The sequence below is a fragment of the Phyllopteryx taeniolatus genome, chromosome 1, assembly GCF_024500385.1.
Source record: "Phyllopteryx taeniolatus isolate TA_2022b chromosome 1, UOR_Ptae_1.2, whole genome shotgun sequence".
NCBI classification, from domain to species: Eukaryota; Metazoa; Chordata; class Actinopteri; order Syngnathiformes; family Syngnathidae; genus Phyllopteryx; species Phyllopteryx taeniolatus.
The window spans coordinates 39833238-39850143 of record NC_084502.1 but is presented as its reverse complement, the minus strand read 5'-3'; the positions used below and the strand labels follow the sequence as shown (position 1 = coordinate 39850143).

The following is a 16906-nucleotide window of genomic DNA, read 5'->3' as shown; positions in this document are numbered from 1 at the left end:
ATAAAAAAAACTTACTGTACTAAAAATAGCATGTTCCAGACTCCAGATTCTTGTGTGTTGTATTTCTCTTAAAGTTAACATGGCAGACATGCTGCTGTTTCTCTGCACAGAGCTCAATGCAAAAATAGATAAAACTCCTGCCATCATGGTTGTCACATCAATGCATGGTCCGGAAATATGCCACATTAAACATAGCCACCAACTGTCAATGCATTGCCTTTGATGGAATGTCTCCACATTCAACATGGCCACCACATAGGCACTGGAGGAACATCTGTTGGCTGGATCTAGTCATATTGTATACAGAATACTGAAATAAGTATTTAACACATCACCATTTTTCTCATTAAATATATTTCCAAAGGTCTTATTGACATGAAAATTTCACCAATCCATACATACAAAGAAAGTAGAACAAATAACCTCAGAAATTAAGTTGTGTGTAATCATGTGAAATGACACAGTAAAGTATTGAACAATCCAACCGGTATTTATTTAATACTTTGTACAAAAGCATTTGTTTGCAATGACAGCTTCAAGACGTCTCCTGTATGGACAAACTAGTCGCATGCATTGCTCTGATGTGATTTTGGCCCATTCCTCCACACAAGCAGTCTTCAAATCTTGAAGCTTCCATGGGCTTCTTTTAGGGACCTTGAAGTTCAGTTCTTTCCATAGATTTTCGATTGGATTCAAGTCAGATGATTGGCTGGCCCATTCTAGCAGCTTTATTTTTTTTTTCTTTGAAACCAATTTCCTTGGCAGTATGTTTTGGATCATTATCCTGCTGAAATGTCCACCCTCGTTTCATTTTCATCATCCTCGTAGATGGGAGCAAATTTTTGTCAAGAATGTCTCGGTACTTTTACCCATTCATCCTTCCTTCAATAATAAGTTTACCAGTACCATTTGCTTTTTTTTTTCCCTCGTCCTGTTCGGCTGTTAGGTCAAGCAGAAAGGAGAATCTGGATCCCTTTTATGCTGGAAGAGTTTTATTGTGTCACAGTGGAGTTGTAAGCTGCCACTGTGGTTTCTTAGTATTATAATGGATATTTATTGAGAATCAGAGTTGATCAGTCAAACAGAACAAAGTTTCTACAGGGGAGTGAGAAGAAGAAGACACAAGACAAATCATTAACTGTAAACAAGATAAGAAAAGTAAATCCTTATACATCTAGAACAATGACACTTTAGATATGAGTTTTGTATGGGGCAATATTGCTACACCCTGTGAGGGAAGGACAATACAAGATAGGACAGGACAAGGACAGGAGAAGAAGCATGCAGTACAAGGGTCGTGAATCTGGCTGTACAAATGAAGTGTGGACGAGACGAGAGTGTGAGTGAGGGGATACCCAAGCAATTTGCATATTCATGAGTTATTTGTTCCAATAATTGAGTGGCCCCACACCTAGTGAAAAAGTCCCAGGGGTGTGTGCCTGCAGACACGTGAATTGACACTGTTTCGCATGCACAACGACTGACAGAAGTGTCCTGTAATTGCTGTGCCTGCACCGCGGTGGCTCAGGACCCCACTCAATCAATCGAGAGGCGGGATGGGGCACGGGAGTCCATCCGAGAGCAGCCCAGCGGATGGGACACATCCCACACCGAGGGACCCAGGACGGTCCGCCGGCTCCACCGAGGCGCCACGACAACCGGCCACCCGGGGGAGGCCACAGGGACCCAATGCCCCCCCCCAGTCAACCCCCCACTCCCTCCACGCCCAGGAGCGCAAGATGCCCCCCTAACCTGCAGGCCCCACGATGCATCCAGAGTCCACCCAGCCCGAGGGTGGGATATTCACATTAAGGGCAATAAAAACATAGATATTCATGAATAATTCAATGTTAGAACAACGGCGATGGCTATATTTATATTTATTGGAGAGAAATGTGAAACAAGTAAATCTAAGGCTGGTGGTTGATGTAATAGTAATTTAAAATTTATGTTTCTCTTCCTACCTACAGTTATTTACGAGTGGTACAAATAAGTGAGTTGTGTCAACTCACGAGTGTGTGTCTGTGGGTGTGTGCGTGTGTGTGTGTTGAACAAACACCGAATCATAATTTTTGAATTCGAAACACAACGAATCAAAGTACAACATACCACTTTATTCTGACAAGAGCTCCAACTGTTGCCAAGCCGCATTTACTGAAAAAAACCCCACAAAATATTCCACACTTGTTTACCTCCATGTGCAAGAATGCAATCCTTCTGCGCATCACCCGCAAAGGGGGAGGACTTGTCCTCTGTTTTTGCAGATGATGTGTTTGCATCCGTTCCAAAGGAAAGTCACAATTAGAATCTTATTCACGAGTCATTTGTGCACGTCTTCACAAATAGCGAACGGGGATATAGACCCCGAGTCCGAGCACGATTATTTCCGGTAGCATATTTTCCCATAAATTTCATCCTAAATCTAAATCAAACGCAATGCACTTAATACACCTTGCTCAGTGACAAACTGATGAAGTGCAACTTTCTCATCATCTGTCAAACTAAACTACTGAATGGCAAAATAAAAGGAGAATAAAAAAAGAAAAATGTTGCTTATTTACTGAGTGAAATCTAGATGAAATCTTTGTAGGATGAATCCATCTTTTTTAAGGGGAAGCTCCACGTTTACAATAACTTGACAACTAAAACGGAAAAGGTGAAATAATTTCAAATGTAAAGCAATTTACAATAATATTACTACAAATCGAATGACCAAACAAGTTTCATCTGTCCCACCCACTCCTCTGGCTGATCGTGATTGGTACCTTCCCGCTCTCTGTAGGAGCATGGGTGAATATAGTGATGTGAACCCAGAGAACTTTGCAAACATGTCAAAACGACTGACACTGTCCAGAGCACAGGGAGAAAGAAAAGGAAAAGGAGAGAAAACAGGAGGAAGAGAGGTAAAGTTCTTGCAACTTTTCTTGTTTCTCCCATCAGGGGATGATTTTTTTGGCAGTAAAGAACAGTCCAGATAGAGTTAATAAAAATGTTTAGAAATTTCAAATGTATTGAAATTTTACATTTACATTTTAAACTCAGTGACAGGTTCTAAACTGACGACAATAGTTGAAAAAACTAAAATAAAACACGATTCAATTTGTTTTGTAAGCATATGTAAATTGCGGATGGGGGCTCGAGGCAGGGAGGCGGTAAGTCCCAGGTTCAAATCCGGCATTCCTGTGTGGAGTTTGCATGTTCCTCCTGTGCCTGCGTGGAGTTTCTCCTCGGTTTCCCCTCACGTCCCCAAAACATTTCATGGTAGGTTAATTGAAGACTCTAAATTGACTAGGACTGTGAGTACGAATGGTTGTTTGTCTAAATGTGCCCTGTGATTGGCTGGCGACCAATTCAGGGTGTACCCTGCCTCTCGCTCAGCATCAGCTGAGAGGCGCCAGCCCGTCCGCAACCCTAATGAGGATGAGCAGTATGGAAAATAGATGGATGGATTTGATTTCATGTTTGAAATGTATACATATATATTTTTTATCTGTATGATTTTTTTTTCTTTAAACATCTGTGATTTTTCTACTTTAGTTAGTATTTGGGATCGTAGTAAATCAGGCCTTTTTTAACACAGGTTTTATTTGTATTTTGAACATGCATACCTTGTCGGTCGGGTTAACTCAGCACATGTTGACTAAATGCTATATCATCCCATTCACTTCTTTTTTATGTGTCCAGGCTTAAATACTTCTTATAAACACACCGCGTGTGAACCTGGGAATGAGTGCACAAACACCAGAGAGGCATGACCAGAATCAGAATCAGAATCATCTTTATTTGCCAAGTATGTCAAAAACACACACAAGGAAATTGTCTGCGGTAGTTGCAGCCGATCTAGTACGACAACAGAACAAACACCAGCCATTTGACAGAAAGTACATTTGAGACATAAATACACAGTACGGGGAGTCACTGAGCAATGAAAGGTTAAAGTTAATGTGGTAATGCTGGTAGAGTTATTATTATTTTTGGACAGTTGTGCAAATGATGCAGTCCTCAAGCAATTTAGAGCAGTTTGAATTGACTAATAGAGCGATAATCTGGTACAGTGACCATTGCAAATTGCGCAGATACCGGTACTTCTCAAGCATGAGTGGCCAGTATTGGTCAACCACTGATATGCAAATAGTGAAGAGTGGTGAGAGTACTACAAAGATGTGCCAACAATCGCAAGTCAAAATTGGCAGCATGTTACAATGGAATTTTAAGTTAACTATTTCAGACGTTAATGGCAAGAGGGCAGAAACTGTTGGAATGTCTGCTAGTTTTAGTTTGCATTGTTCGATAGCGCCTACCTGAGGGAAGGAGCTGGAAGAGGTGGTGACCAGGATGTGGAGTATCCAAGTCCATCGTATTCTGAAGCTGGATGTAAATCATGGTACATGGAATTTTCTTGAGACTTGGGAATGTCATTGAAATCCACGAGGAAAAAAAAGAGCACACTTTATTTAAAAATACCTTAGCGCAGGTGTCGTGACCAGTCTGGAAGTGCGCACTGCTCCGGCTAATACACGAACACTTTGGTGCTGGGCATGTTTTTTGTTTTTTGTTTTTTTAAATTCTGTAGGAAATAAAAAAATAAATACAAATAATTTAATTATTATACTGTGCTTATGACTGAATGTATGTTTGGAGGTCCATCATTAAAAAAGGGGTTGTGCTTGTGCTTCTGTGGATAAGCACTGCCCAACCTACATTGGACCATGGACTGGTTGAGTGACTTTATTACATAGACATATTTTGATATCCGGCATTGAAGAAAATAAAATTTAAATAAATCAAATATTTAACTCCATTACGCTGACTGTAGTTGTTGTAATAGTAGGAACCATGCACCTTTAAAAAAAAATCTAAAGGCTTATCTTTTAATGACAGCCACCAGCACCGTGTTTGAACAGTATTTGACAGATTTGTATTTAGTACAGTGGCTTAAAAGTAATTTATACCTCACCAGTTTTGTATCGTGGCTTGCATAACTTTTAACACCTTGCACACTAAGCAAAATCAGAACAGCAAACCTGGAACTTTGCCCTTTGATGTCAATATCTGCAGCCACAAACTAGCCATGCTCTTTCCATTTACCCTGCTGACTTCATGAACATAGGTATCATACGAGTGGATGACTCTGTGCAGGTAACTGAATGATTTCGTACCACCCACAAATACAAGGCTGGGAGCAGTATCCCCCAAAATTTTTGTTTGCTGGATTTTGTGTTTTTTTTTTATCCAAACTTGATATTTTGTCCAGTGCGAAATCAAGGGCACCCATCGACTTTGCAAATACCACAGCATCATCGGTGAAGTTAAGGTCAGATATAACTCTGAGATAATCTGGTTTTGTTTTTCGGGGTTTATTAAGTGCTGCAGCCTCAGAGGGTAGCAACTATGGCTAAGTCATATATATTCAGTCTGTAGTATTATAAAAGCAAAACACATATAATACTGTAAATGACAGCAGATCCAAAATCACATGCAAGTACACACATACACACACACACACACAGTCATTCAGGTTTGTAAAACTTTAAAGTACATATGAGTGGACACACACCTCCAGGTCCATCCCCAGGGGCCTCATTAACAGTGCTGAGCGAGACAAGAGCTCACTGTAGCCCAAGACAGCAAGAGACTATTAAGTGGACAAATAAAAGCCTCAAAGTGGACACATGCACACACTTAAACACAGCAGTGGATGCCCAGAAACACAGACACACACAGACACACACGAGCAAACGTGCACGCACACACACACACATACACACACTGAAATATGGAACACAACTTCAATCTTTTTGAGATCACAACTTACAGTTTTATTTTTGTCAGATGTGAGATGCTGCTCCGAGTCGCTTTTTGATCCTTGGTATTCCATGTCTCACATTAAGCAGAGCATCAATTGTAGCCTAGTATTATAAACCTGCTGTAGATTTGATTAGAAAAAATACATCACGTGTATAATGTACAATTACAACTCATAACATCCTAGACAACCGCTCAGCCTAAAGGGGTTCAAAACAATTTCCTCTGGTGATTGGGATTGCAACCATTGCAACAATGCCCGTACGTTAATATGCAGTAACAACATACTGAGACAATCTGCAAGAACATTTTCAGCACAGCATGGAAATTGTCTAATGAAAAGGCACCATGATAAATATTACTTAGCCTTTTAATACACAATAGGGATGTGGGAGCCTGGGGAAACTATGCAGAAAGACAGCATTACGTTTAAAGAGAGAAAGAAAGGAAAGAGAAAAACAACCCAATCATTATAGCTGAGCATATCCACTGCATATCTTAACCTCGGTGAGCATATAAGATGGGAATCTGAATGCCGCTTGCTGCTTCTCTCAAGGCCAGCCAGTTTAAATAATCATGAGTGTGCCTGGGGGGGACTGCTTGCTAAAGGAATGTATTTTCTAATTAGATAAAGCCACTTTTCCAATTTGTTGGCTACTTAACTATAAAGCATGGCGGTGAGCGAAGCCTCCGAGCCATCTTGAGATGCTGCCAATCCCCATCCCATCATGCAACACACACAATCACATCGCTAGGGAGACAATGGATTTTGTTTGTGCATTTGTCAATGCTATAAAGTCTGTGTTTGAGCTCCAGCAACAATTGATGAGAAAATAATTTTCATCTTAGGCCAAAGCAGAATCAGATTGGCTTCATTTAGCAATTAGCAAACAGTGCACGTGCTTTTGTTAACTGCAAACAAGTGAACAATTGCTCCCCAATTTCTTTTCATCATAGTCATAGCCAAGTCATTGTTATTCAAAATGAGCGAAATTATAAGCATGGATCTTTTCACATTGATAATAACAACAACAATATACCCTGAAGGCAAACCTCAAAACATGACATGGGATTTTGCTAGACAGATATTGCTTTACTTTGCGACCTATTGGATGAAGTTATTTTCCTTAAAAGAAAGTTCATAAATGTACATAATAAACAAACAAAACCTAGGTCTAAAAATCATTTTTGCATGCTAAATTTATACAAGCGGCACGGTGGCCGACTGGTTAGAGCGTCAACCTCACAGTTCTGAGGACTCGGGTTCAATCCCCGGCCCCGACTGTGTGAAGTTTGCATGTTCTCCCCGTGCCTGCGTGGGTTTTCTCCGGGCACTCCGGTTTCCTCCCACATCCCAAAAACATGCATAAATTGGAGACTCTAAATTGCCCGTAGGTGTGACTGTGAGTGCGAATGGTTGTCTGTTTGTATGTGCCCTGCGATTGGCTGGCAACCAGTTCAGGGTGTACCCCGCCTCCTGCCCGATGACAGCTGGGATAGGCTCCAGCACGCCCGCGACCCTAGTGAGGAGAAGCGGCTCAGAAAATGGATGGATGGAAGTTTATACAAACATGGTTTATAAGCAGCCAAAGTTTTAAATATCCATGTATTAGACGACACGTGACATCTGTTCAATACCGGACATAGTAACAATAACAGAAAGCAAAAAATGTCAAATGGGATTTGAATATGGAACCCTCATTGCTCACTATGAGGCAGTCGCACATTACTTCAGCCAACAAATTAGCTGCAAGAAAAATAATCCCAATTAAAATACTATATCAGGGATCTCATTTGATGTGCGTCGAGTGTCTGAGACGCACAAACATTAGCAGGAATGCATAAAGTATAATCAATCTAGAACGCAGAGCTATGTCTTGGAAATCTGTCGTGGTGCTGGAAATCCAGCATATGATTTATTATTATTATTATTTTTTTTTATGAGACAGGAGTATTTGGTCACAAATGCGCCGTCATTTCTGAATGGTGCGGCAAAAAAAGAGGTACAGGTGCCTAGTCATTTGAGGAAGGGGAAAAAAAATATTTCCGCGACTTGAAAGCACACACATGCAACCCATCGTGGTCTCTAAACCAATCAGAGATAGTGAAGGGCAGGGTGCGTGTGCGAGTGCATGCGTGCTTTGGAAATGCGGGCGCTCGCATACACAAAGTTAAGTTTTCTGACGGCGAGCAGGAAGCTGCACAGTTAATGGAATTAATGGAATTAGTTCCAAAGCCCAACGCCACCTTGACGATGTGGGAACATTTTGGATTCAAGCCAGATGAACGCAGGCATCGCGCTAACACCGACGAGGTGTTGTGTTGAATTTGTATGAAGTATCATCAAAGACAACATCATTTAAAACCTCAAAGTGACAAAATCCATTTTAAACACAACCACCCCTCCCAATTTCTTCAGCTGGGAACAAAAAAAAAAACACAATGGGACATTTCCTGTATCTCGTCAGCTTGTAATAATGGAAATTCTTGCCCAACAATGCAAATACAAACGGGACAGCGTATATGGTGCATGTATGCTCACATTATATACAGGAGAAGCAGCCATTGAACATGTTGACAAAGCAGCGTTTAAAGAAAGGTTGCAGACTTTTAAAAGGAAATACAAATCTTGAATTAAAACAGGTTGCTTGGATCTACTTTTTGTGCTGTTGTTTATGTTGCTACTTGGCACTTTTTCTTAACCGCCTGGAAACTTGATTGGCAGTAAATATGCCTGTTTAGGCATTAATGACTGTTTATACCTCTGAGCCAAATTTTTGTGGACGTAGCTCGAGTCTGTTTTATTTACATTTTTTATCTAAGATATTTTATTTAATGTTCTAGTATACAATGCCAGTGTTCATTATTCTTAGAATTAGAATTAAAAGTGAATTATTCTTAAAAAGGATGCCTTTGCATTATTATGCTCTAATATCATTATATCAGTGGCATGAAAACATCAATGATATTATCATTTGTGGTCATAGTTTTTGGGAATATATATCATCCTTAAGAATTCACTATTGTGACAGGCCTAAACACGTAATATATTGAGAGAGAGCAAGAGCAATGGACAACACAAAAATATTGAACAAACAGTATAAGAAAGTAGAGTAACAACTGCAATAAAAATCTGGAATATAGTGGGACTGCGAAGCAAAAAACGTGATATAACGAAGGATTACAGTATCTGTATTCCGTGATGGCGGCACGATGAGCGACTGGTTAGAGCGTCTGCCTCACTGTTCTGAGGACTGGGGTTCAATCCCCGTCCCCGCCTGTGTGGAATTTGGATGTTCTCCCCGTGCCTACGTGGGTATTCTCCGGACACTCCGGTTTCCTCCCACATCCCAATAACATGCGTGGAAGGTTAATTGAAGACTCTAAATTCCCCGTAGGTGTGAATGTGAGTGCGAATGGTTGTTTGTTTGTATGTGCCCTGCGATTGGCTGGCAACCAGTTCAGGGTGTACCCCGCCTCCTGCCCGGTGACAGCTGGGATAGGCTCCAGCACGCTCGCGACCCTAGTGAGGAGAAGCGGCTCAGAAAATGGATGGATGGATGGATGGATGGATGTATTCCGTGATGATAAACTGCAGGGAATCATTGTTCCCAGGTTGGAACTCATTGTTTCCATGACATGTGCATCCCGGAACTCAAATAGTCTCACGGGTAAAATGATTTATGCTCTATGATATAAACTGTAATTATATCTTATTGATAACCCATAATCTGCAATTGGCTGGCGCCCAAAGTCAGATGGGATAGGCTCCAACTCACCCGAGACCCTAACAAGGAAAAGTGGCATCGAAAATGGATGGATGAATGGATATACGATAATACATTATGATGACTGAAGTATGAAATAATTTCTTAAGAAAATACATAAAAAAGAATTATTAGATGAAAGATGAGGAGATGACATTTTGAATTTTCAAGTACAGTGGAACCTCCAAAGTTGAACACCTCTATCAAATCAGGTGAAACTTCAGATCACTCAGCATCTAAAGGATTATCCATCGGTGTATGCAAGCCTCATTCCTCTCAGCAATATGTCATAAGCGGTACTAACCAGTGACATGCGGTGAGGTTCATGATTGGTGAGGCACTGACTACGTCACGTGACTGTCAGTCTGGAACTTGATGAAGCTCCACTCAACACTGCCACATGCTGGTTGTGGCACCGTACATACCAGACTTCACTGTGCACTTTTAGTGGCTTTTCTGGTCGATAAGAAAGACTAAATGTGACACACTTTCATTAAATATATTAGAGAGTCTGTTAAACGTCAGGAAGTGCAGTACATGTGTGGTAAAACGTATATTATTGGCGATGTAATGAGGAAACACGTCTCTTGTGTGAAGCCACGGACCAATCACAGCCTGCCTGAATGGATGTGTGCGTGGTCTCTTGAAGCATCATGGGAGCGATGACTCAACGTGACTCGTCGCTGCGCTTCCTGTGCATTTGAACAAGAAATATGGAAAATCAGCTATTTTAATGATGAAATCATTGACATTATTGGATTGAAAAAGAAAATCAATGTAAAGCACGGACCATAGAACTAAAATAGAACAATTTAATGTAATTGTGACCGGTGGTCTTCTGCGTTGTGTCGGTTTGAAGAATGGTGTGACACCGGGACCTTTTTGGAGACGATCTCCTTTTATTCTGACAGAATAAACAACAGCAGAACCTCCGTATAAATTGGACTGTCCACTCGAGCTCCTACACAAAGAAAATACAGATGACGACATCGGCAACCCGGAAGTCAGTTCGGCTTGTCACAGCGTTAAGCCAGCGGTCTTCAACTGTTACAAATACTATTTTTAAATGTCATTCCGCTGACATGTACCCATTATGTGACAGGAAAAGACATAACAATAACATTGAGACTAAAGATGCATAATAAACCAAGAGAAACATTAGGATGGTTCAGGATTACCAACTGAAGGAAATATGGTCACCCACCTCTCCCACAGGAAGATTGTACAAAAGGGCAGAGGCGGGGCCGCAGAAAACATTTATAGTGGGCAGCACAGAAGAAGAAATTACAGGAGGAGGAGCACCGAGCTACATACACACAGTTTACACTGGATCGGGAGGCATTTTCTTGTCAGGCAGTAGCAGATTTTGTGTAATTATATATAAACTTCATTAAACACACTGATTGACCCGGTTACATAATCGTAAGGTTTTTTCACATGCAGTGGAAAGGATCTGCCTCACTTGCCTACCCTAACCGCACGTCACTGGTACTAACGCTCTGCAAGCGTCCCTGTTTCCTCTCCAATACATGTTTGTCAGGTGTCTTCTGATTGAGTGGTTTTATTTTCCTTCTATTATACACTGGTCAATTCCTGTTTACACTTGTATGGCATTACTTGAAACATTGTTAAACAGTTAATGAAGGTTTTATGATGGAAGTAGCTTGAGCCCGGATAAATTATTGACATTGCAATAGAATGTTTTTGCGCGTATAAGCAGTGTAGAAAATGGATGGATGGATATTTTTGTAAATAGAGCCTTTCTGAAGCAGACTAGCATGTTTCACTTTCGAGGTTCCAGTGCAAAACAACAAGTTCCCAAAAAGTGTTAACGTTTAAGACCTAACAATTGTACTTTTATCAGCTGGCCTTTTGTGGGATCCCAGATCCGTAGACAGCCTACAAGTACAGTGACCGTGAGCTGTGGTTGCAGAGAGCAACAGGAGAGAGAGAGGATGCCTACTTATTTGCATGCCTCAGTGGCTAATGACAATGCACAGATGGCGAGGGAGAGGGGTGAAATTGGATCTCATTGCCTCATTGAAAGGATTCTGCCAGTCCAAGTCTCTTGCAGCATAATTAGAGGGTGCTTCAAGGGTTTAACCACCCCAACAAAGTTTTATCATAAATTATGTATTTATTTATTTATTTATATTTTTTTAAAGCAAAACAATGTCAATTCTTACTACTTTGGTTTTGGGGTGGCAGGTTTAAGAGTGCATTGGATGCAAAAGATTTTAAAATAAACCTATTTGTACAGTGGATGATATTCCTCGCTTAGGGACGTGAGGTCAGAGGAGGCAGGGGAGGCAGAGTTTTACATTTGTCATGAAGAGTAAAAAATGTTTATTTTATGAACCGCTTAAAAATCTTTTGGATTTTAGTTCTCTGGATCTGTGCTTTATATTATTTATTCTTTTCATTTTTCTTGTTTCTCTGATCAATAGAATTCAAAGTTGGAATTGCATTATTATGGGATATGATAATAACAAAACCAAGGGACCGGGGACAGAGTATCTCCTTGGAATATGCCACATTTGATGTCCACCTGTGCAACTGGCTTTGAGTTGGCTTCCAGAGTTGTCTTCCACAACCTCATTAGTTTTTGATGAATGTTCTTAATATCCTGTTGATCTTAGTTCCAGGCACTTCAGTATCCATGTATGTAGCATGGAGTCATACAGTCCTACTCACCATTATTGGCATCCCTTCATTTTTTACATAACCCGTATAATCAGAAATAAATGGAAATACACCAAACTTATATCATCAGGATCTTTTAATTAAAGGTCCAAAGTAATTTAACTAACTAACTTTTTTCAACTTAGATGTAGTGATTTCAAAGAAAAAAAAGAAACAAAACAGAATGTGCAGCAATATTGGCACCCCTCCTTAATATTTGGTTGCACACCCTTTGACAGCGATGACAGCCTCCAAACATTTGTTGTATCCATCTATAAGCTTTTTGCACCTCCATCCATTCATTTTCTGAGCCACTTCTCCTCACTAGGGTCACGGGCGTGCCGGAGCCTATCCCAGCTATCATCGGGCAGGAGGCGGGGTACACCCTGAACTGGTTGCCAGCCAATCGCAGCGCACATACAAACAAACAACCATTCGCACTCACAGTCACACCTACGGGCAATTTAGAGTCTCCAATTAATGCATGTTTTTGGAATGTGGGAGGAAACCGGAGTGCCCGGAGAAAACCCACGCAGGCACGGGGAGAACATGCAAACTCCACACAGGCAGGGCCGGGGATTGAACCCCAGTCCTCAGAACTGTGAGGCTGATGCTCTAACCAGTCGGCCACCGTGCCGCCCTTTTTGCACCTCTCAAGTGATATTTACTCCCACTCTTCCTTTGCAGTTTGTTCAAGCTCTTGAACAATTTTCAGGGTTCTTTTCCCCAATGGCAGATTTCAGCTTCCCCCCAAAATCTTCAATTGGATTGAGATCAAGACTCATTACTGGCCATTTTAAAACAGTCAATTTTTTTTCTTTTCAACCATTCCTGTGTGCTTTTGGATGTGTGCTTTGGGTCTGTGTCTTGCCGGAGGACCCATGATCTCTGCCTCAAACCGAGGTTTCTTACACAGTCAAGGCCTCCAGTACCAGATGAAACAAAGCAGCCCCACAGCATTGTAGCTCCTTCACCATGCTTAACTGTTGGCAGGGTGTTCTTTTTCTTGAAGGCTTCATTGCGCCGTCTGTAAACATTGTTTGTGTGCATTGCTAAAAAGCTCTGTTTTTATCTGTTCATAAAATGTTGTTTATCATTTGCTCTTTTCAAACACAAGTTCTCTTCAGAAAAATGTTTCACTTCATTCATTTTCTTCAAGGAGATATTTCACATTTAATACTAAAACTTCATGGCTGCAATAATGGTGAGCAGGACTGTAGGCTTTCTTGTAGTCAATCCAGACAGTGCACTGTTTGGTGCTTCTGGTTTTACAGTCTTGGCCAATAACCCTGTCATCCAGTAGCTGGTGTTTGGTCCCACTGGTGTTATTACCAATGTCTTTCTGTGCTCTGCTCATGTATTGCTCCATATGCCTACTCATTTTGGGCAATGTTGCCTGATAGGAGCTTCCATGTGGTACTGAGGCAGGTTATAGGCCGGTAGTTTGATAGTGTCGTTCCCTTCTGGGGCTCCGTCATGATGAGTACTGTCCGACCTTGGGATAGCCATTCTGGGTGGGTCCCCGATGTTAGGAGCTCATTCATTTGTGCTCCCAGGCGTTCATGGAGAGCAATTAGCTTCTTTAGCCAATAGGTGTGAATCATGTCTGGTGGGGATGAAATGGTTTTTGAAAACTGTCAAAACGGTTCGGTTCAACTGTTTCGGTTCAGTCCGCATGTGTTCCGTTCGGTTCAAAACATGTGCCACCCCACCCCCCCCTCATTTACCAACGAAGTGAGTGTGTACACTCGAGAGCACAGTAGCAAGTTATCCAAGATGGCAGTGAGGACATGTTATCTGCATCATAACCTCCAGTGATGCAGCAGCCAATAGGGGCATGTCACCAAAGATCTTACGTCGGAGAGAGAAGCTACCGACCGGGAGAAGCATTTCTTGAAGAATTTCAATGCGAAGAAGCAGTAAGCTTACAATGGTACTTCAGAATCAGAATCAGAATCATCTTTATTTGTAGTTTGATAGTGTCGTTCCCTTCTGGGGCTCCGCCATGATGAGTACTGTCCGACCTTGGGATAGCCATTCTGGGTGGGTCCCCGATGTTAGGAGCTCATTCATTTATGCTCCCAGGCGTTCATGGAGAGCAATTAGCTTCTTTAGCCAATAGGTGTGAATCATGTCTGGTGGGGATGAAATGGTTTTTGAAAACTGTCAAAACGGTTCGGTTCAACTGTTTCGGTTCAGTCCGCATGTGTTCCGTTCAGTTCAAAACATGTGCCACCCCACCCCCCACCCCCCCTCACTGAGCAGTAAAGGGTTGCTCGTTATCTGGTAATGCCGGTACATTTTTTATTTTTTATTTTGACAATAGTGCAAAAAGATGCACTTAGTGCAGTTCGAATGACTAATATTGCAATAGTCCGGTGCAATGACCATTGTGCAAAGGGCGCCGAGACTTCCAGGAGTGTATGCGGTTTATAATGACGAGTAGTGCGATAATCTGGGACAATGTTGGTTGTGCAAATGTTGCAGATACTCCTCAATCTGTGTGAAAATGGAGCAGATGCTACTCTGGCATGAGTGGCCAGTATTGGTCAACAACAGATATGCAAATAGTGCAGCGTGCCGAGACAACTACAGTGAGTGCACGAGTAATGTATAATTGGCCCCACAGAAATGTGACAACGAACTCAAGTCAAAAAATTGCCAGCATGTTGTAATGGAATTGTAGGTTAGGTGTTTAAAAAGTTGATCGCAAGAGGGAAGAAGCTGTTGGAATGTCTGCTAGTTCTAGTTTGCATTGATCGGTAGCGCCTACCTGAGGGAAGGAGCTGGAAGAGCTGGTGAACGGGATGCGGAGGGTCCGAGAGGTTTTTGCAAGGCTTCCGCGGCTTTCTGTCCAATGCAAGATAGGATAGGGTAGCATTTTATTCACTGGTTCCTCACCTTGGCCGCTCCATAGCGAGACATACCGCCCTGCATGTCACAAACAGATTGAGACTGGACCCAAGAGCAGGCGGAGGCTGAGAGGATGTGATGAACAGTTTATTGAAAAGGAAAATGGGAATGGTCCTTGAGATGCGCTGGCGGGTTGTTGAGGCAGAGAATGCGTGCCAGGTGGTGACGAGGACTGGTGGCTGGCTTGATGGCGAGGTGGCAGAAATACACTTGGCGAAGGACACGGAGGAAACACTGAGGACAAGGAAAATCACAGAGGTCAGAATGATGATAAGGAATTGCGTAGCTTACTTGGAGACTGGGGAGTCGTTGTACCACTAGAGAAGCTGCAATACTCTGGGGAGGATTTCCGGGATCAGGCAGGGTTAAATGCAGGTGGTAACGAGGGCTGATTGGTGACAGGTGTGCGGCTGAAGAAGGTGCTGGAAAAAGAGAGGGGAGGGTAGAGAGAGAGGGTGCAAAGCACCACCCAGGCTCCAACAATAGTACTGCAGGGTAGCTCATGACAGTACACCACTCTCAACGGACGCGTCCCGGCATCCTGCCAGGCTTCCCCGGGTGAGCCGCATAAAAGTCTGACAGAAGGGAGTCGAGGATCATCTTACGGGAAATCCAGGATCATACCCCTCCCACTCCACCAGGTACTGGTAACCACTCCCCCTGGGCCTCACATAAAGGATGCGCAAAACCGTGACGGCCGGATGGTTGTCGATAACACGGGGGGCAGAGGGGGTACGGCCGGAGGGCTCAAAGCGCAGGTGGAGACTGGATTGAGCAATGACACGTGGAAAGTCGGGTGAATTTTCAGAGACTGCGGGAGTTGAAGTTGAACGAACGTGGGATTGATTATTTTAATGATGGGAAATGGATCGATAAAGCGCGGAGTGAGTGTGCGGGATTCCGGTTGGAGTGGGAGGTCACGGGAGGAAAGCCAAACGGACTGACCCACCTTGTACTCAGGTGCAGGGCAACGACGAAGTTCCGCGAGCCGTTTATTCCTCTCCGCAGATCGGACCAAGGCCACCCTGATGTCCTTCCACACGGACTGGACCCTTTTCAGATGATCCCTCACAGCCACCGCATGCTCCTATTTCTTAAATAATGGGGGTTGGAAATCATAGCAGACCATGAACAGAGTCATTCCAGTAGCGCAGTTGGTGAGGGATGTGGGCGTATTCAATCCATGGAAGGAATGAGCTCCAGGAGGTGGGGTTGAGTGCGGCAACGCCACGAAGTGCTGATTCTAGAGATTGATTCGCCCGCTCTGTCTGGCCGTTGGTCTGTGGATGGTACCCTGAAGACAAGCTGGCTGCTGCACCCACCGCTTTACAGAATTATTTCTAAACCAGGGAGGAGAACTGGGGACCCCGGTCCGAGTCGATGTCGATGGGAATACCGTGGAGTTTGAAGACATGATGAACAAGGAGGTTAGCAGTTTCAAAAGCAGAGGCTAGCTTGGAAAGGGGTATGTAATGGACATATTTAGAAAATCGATTGACAACAGTGAAAATGATAGTGTTACCTTCAGAAGGGGGCAGGCCGATGATGAAGTCCAAAGCGATGTGGGACCAAGGGCGGCTCAGGATGGGTAATGGGCACAGCAGACCAGCTGGAGGCAGGTGTGACTCCTTCCCTCAGGTGCAGACGGAGCAGACTTGGACGAATTTACGGGTGTCTTTGACCAGGCTGGGCCACCAGAAATGTTGCTGAATGAATTGGATAGTGCGGGTGATGCCGGG

At 42.8% G+C, this 16906-nt stretch overlaps 1 long non-coding RNA gene across 1 annotated transcript; it reads right to left on the bottom strand.

The window, feature by feature from the left end:
• Window positions 1–3830: 3830 nt before the first annotated feature.
• On the bottom strand, window positions 3831–10813 carry LOC133487790 (uncharacterized). The gene is made up of 4 exons (XR_009791449.1): window positions 10777–10813; window positions 10363–10533; window positions 4465–10264; window positions 3831–4368 (listed from the first exon to the last, which is right to left on the bottom strand). It is a non-coding gene; the product is annotated as an uncharacterized LOC133487790 (long non-coding RNA).
• Between the last annotated feature and the right edge of the window lie 6093 nt (window positions 10814–16906).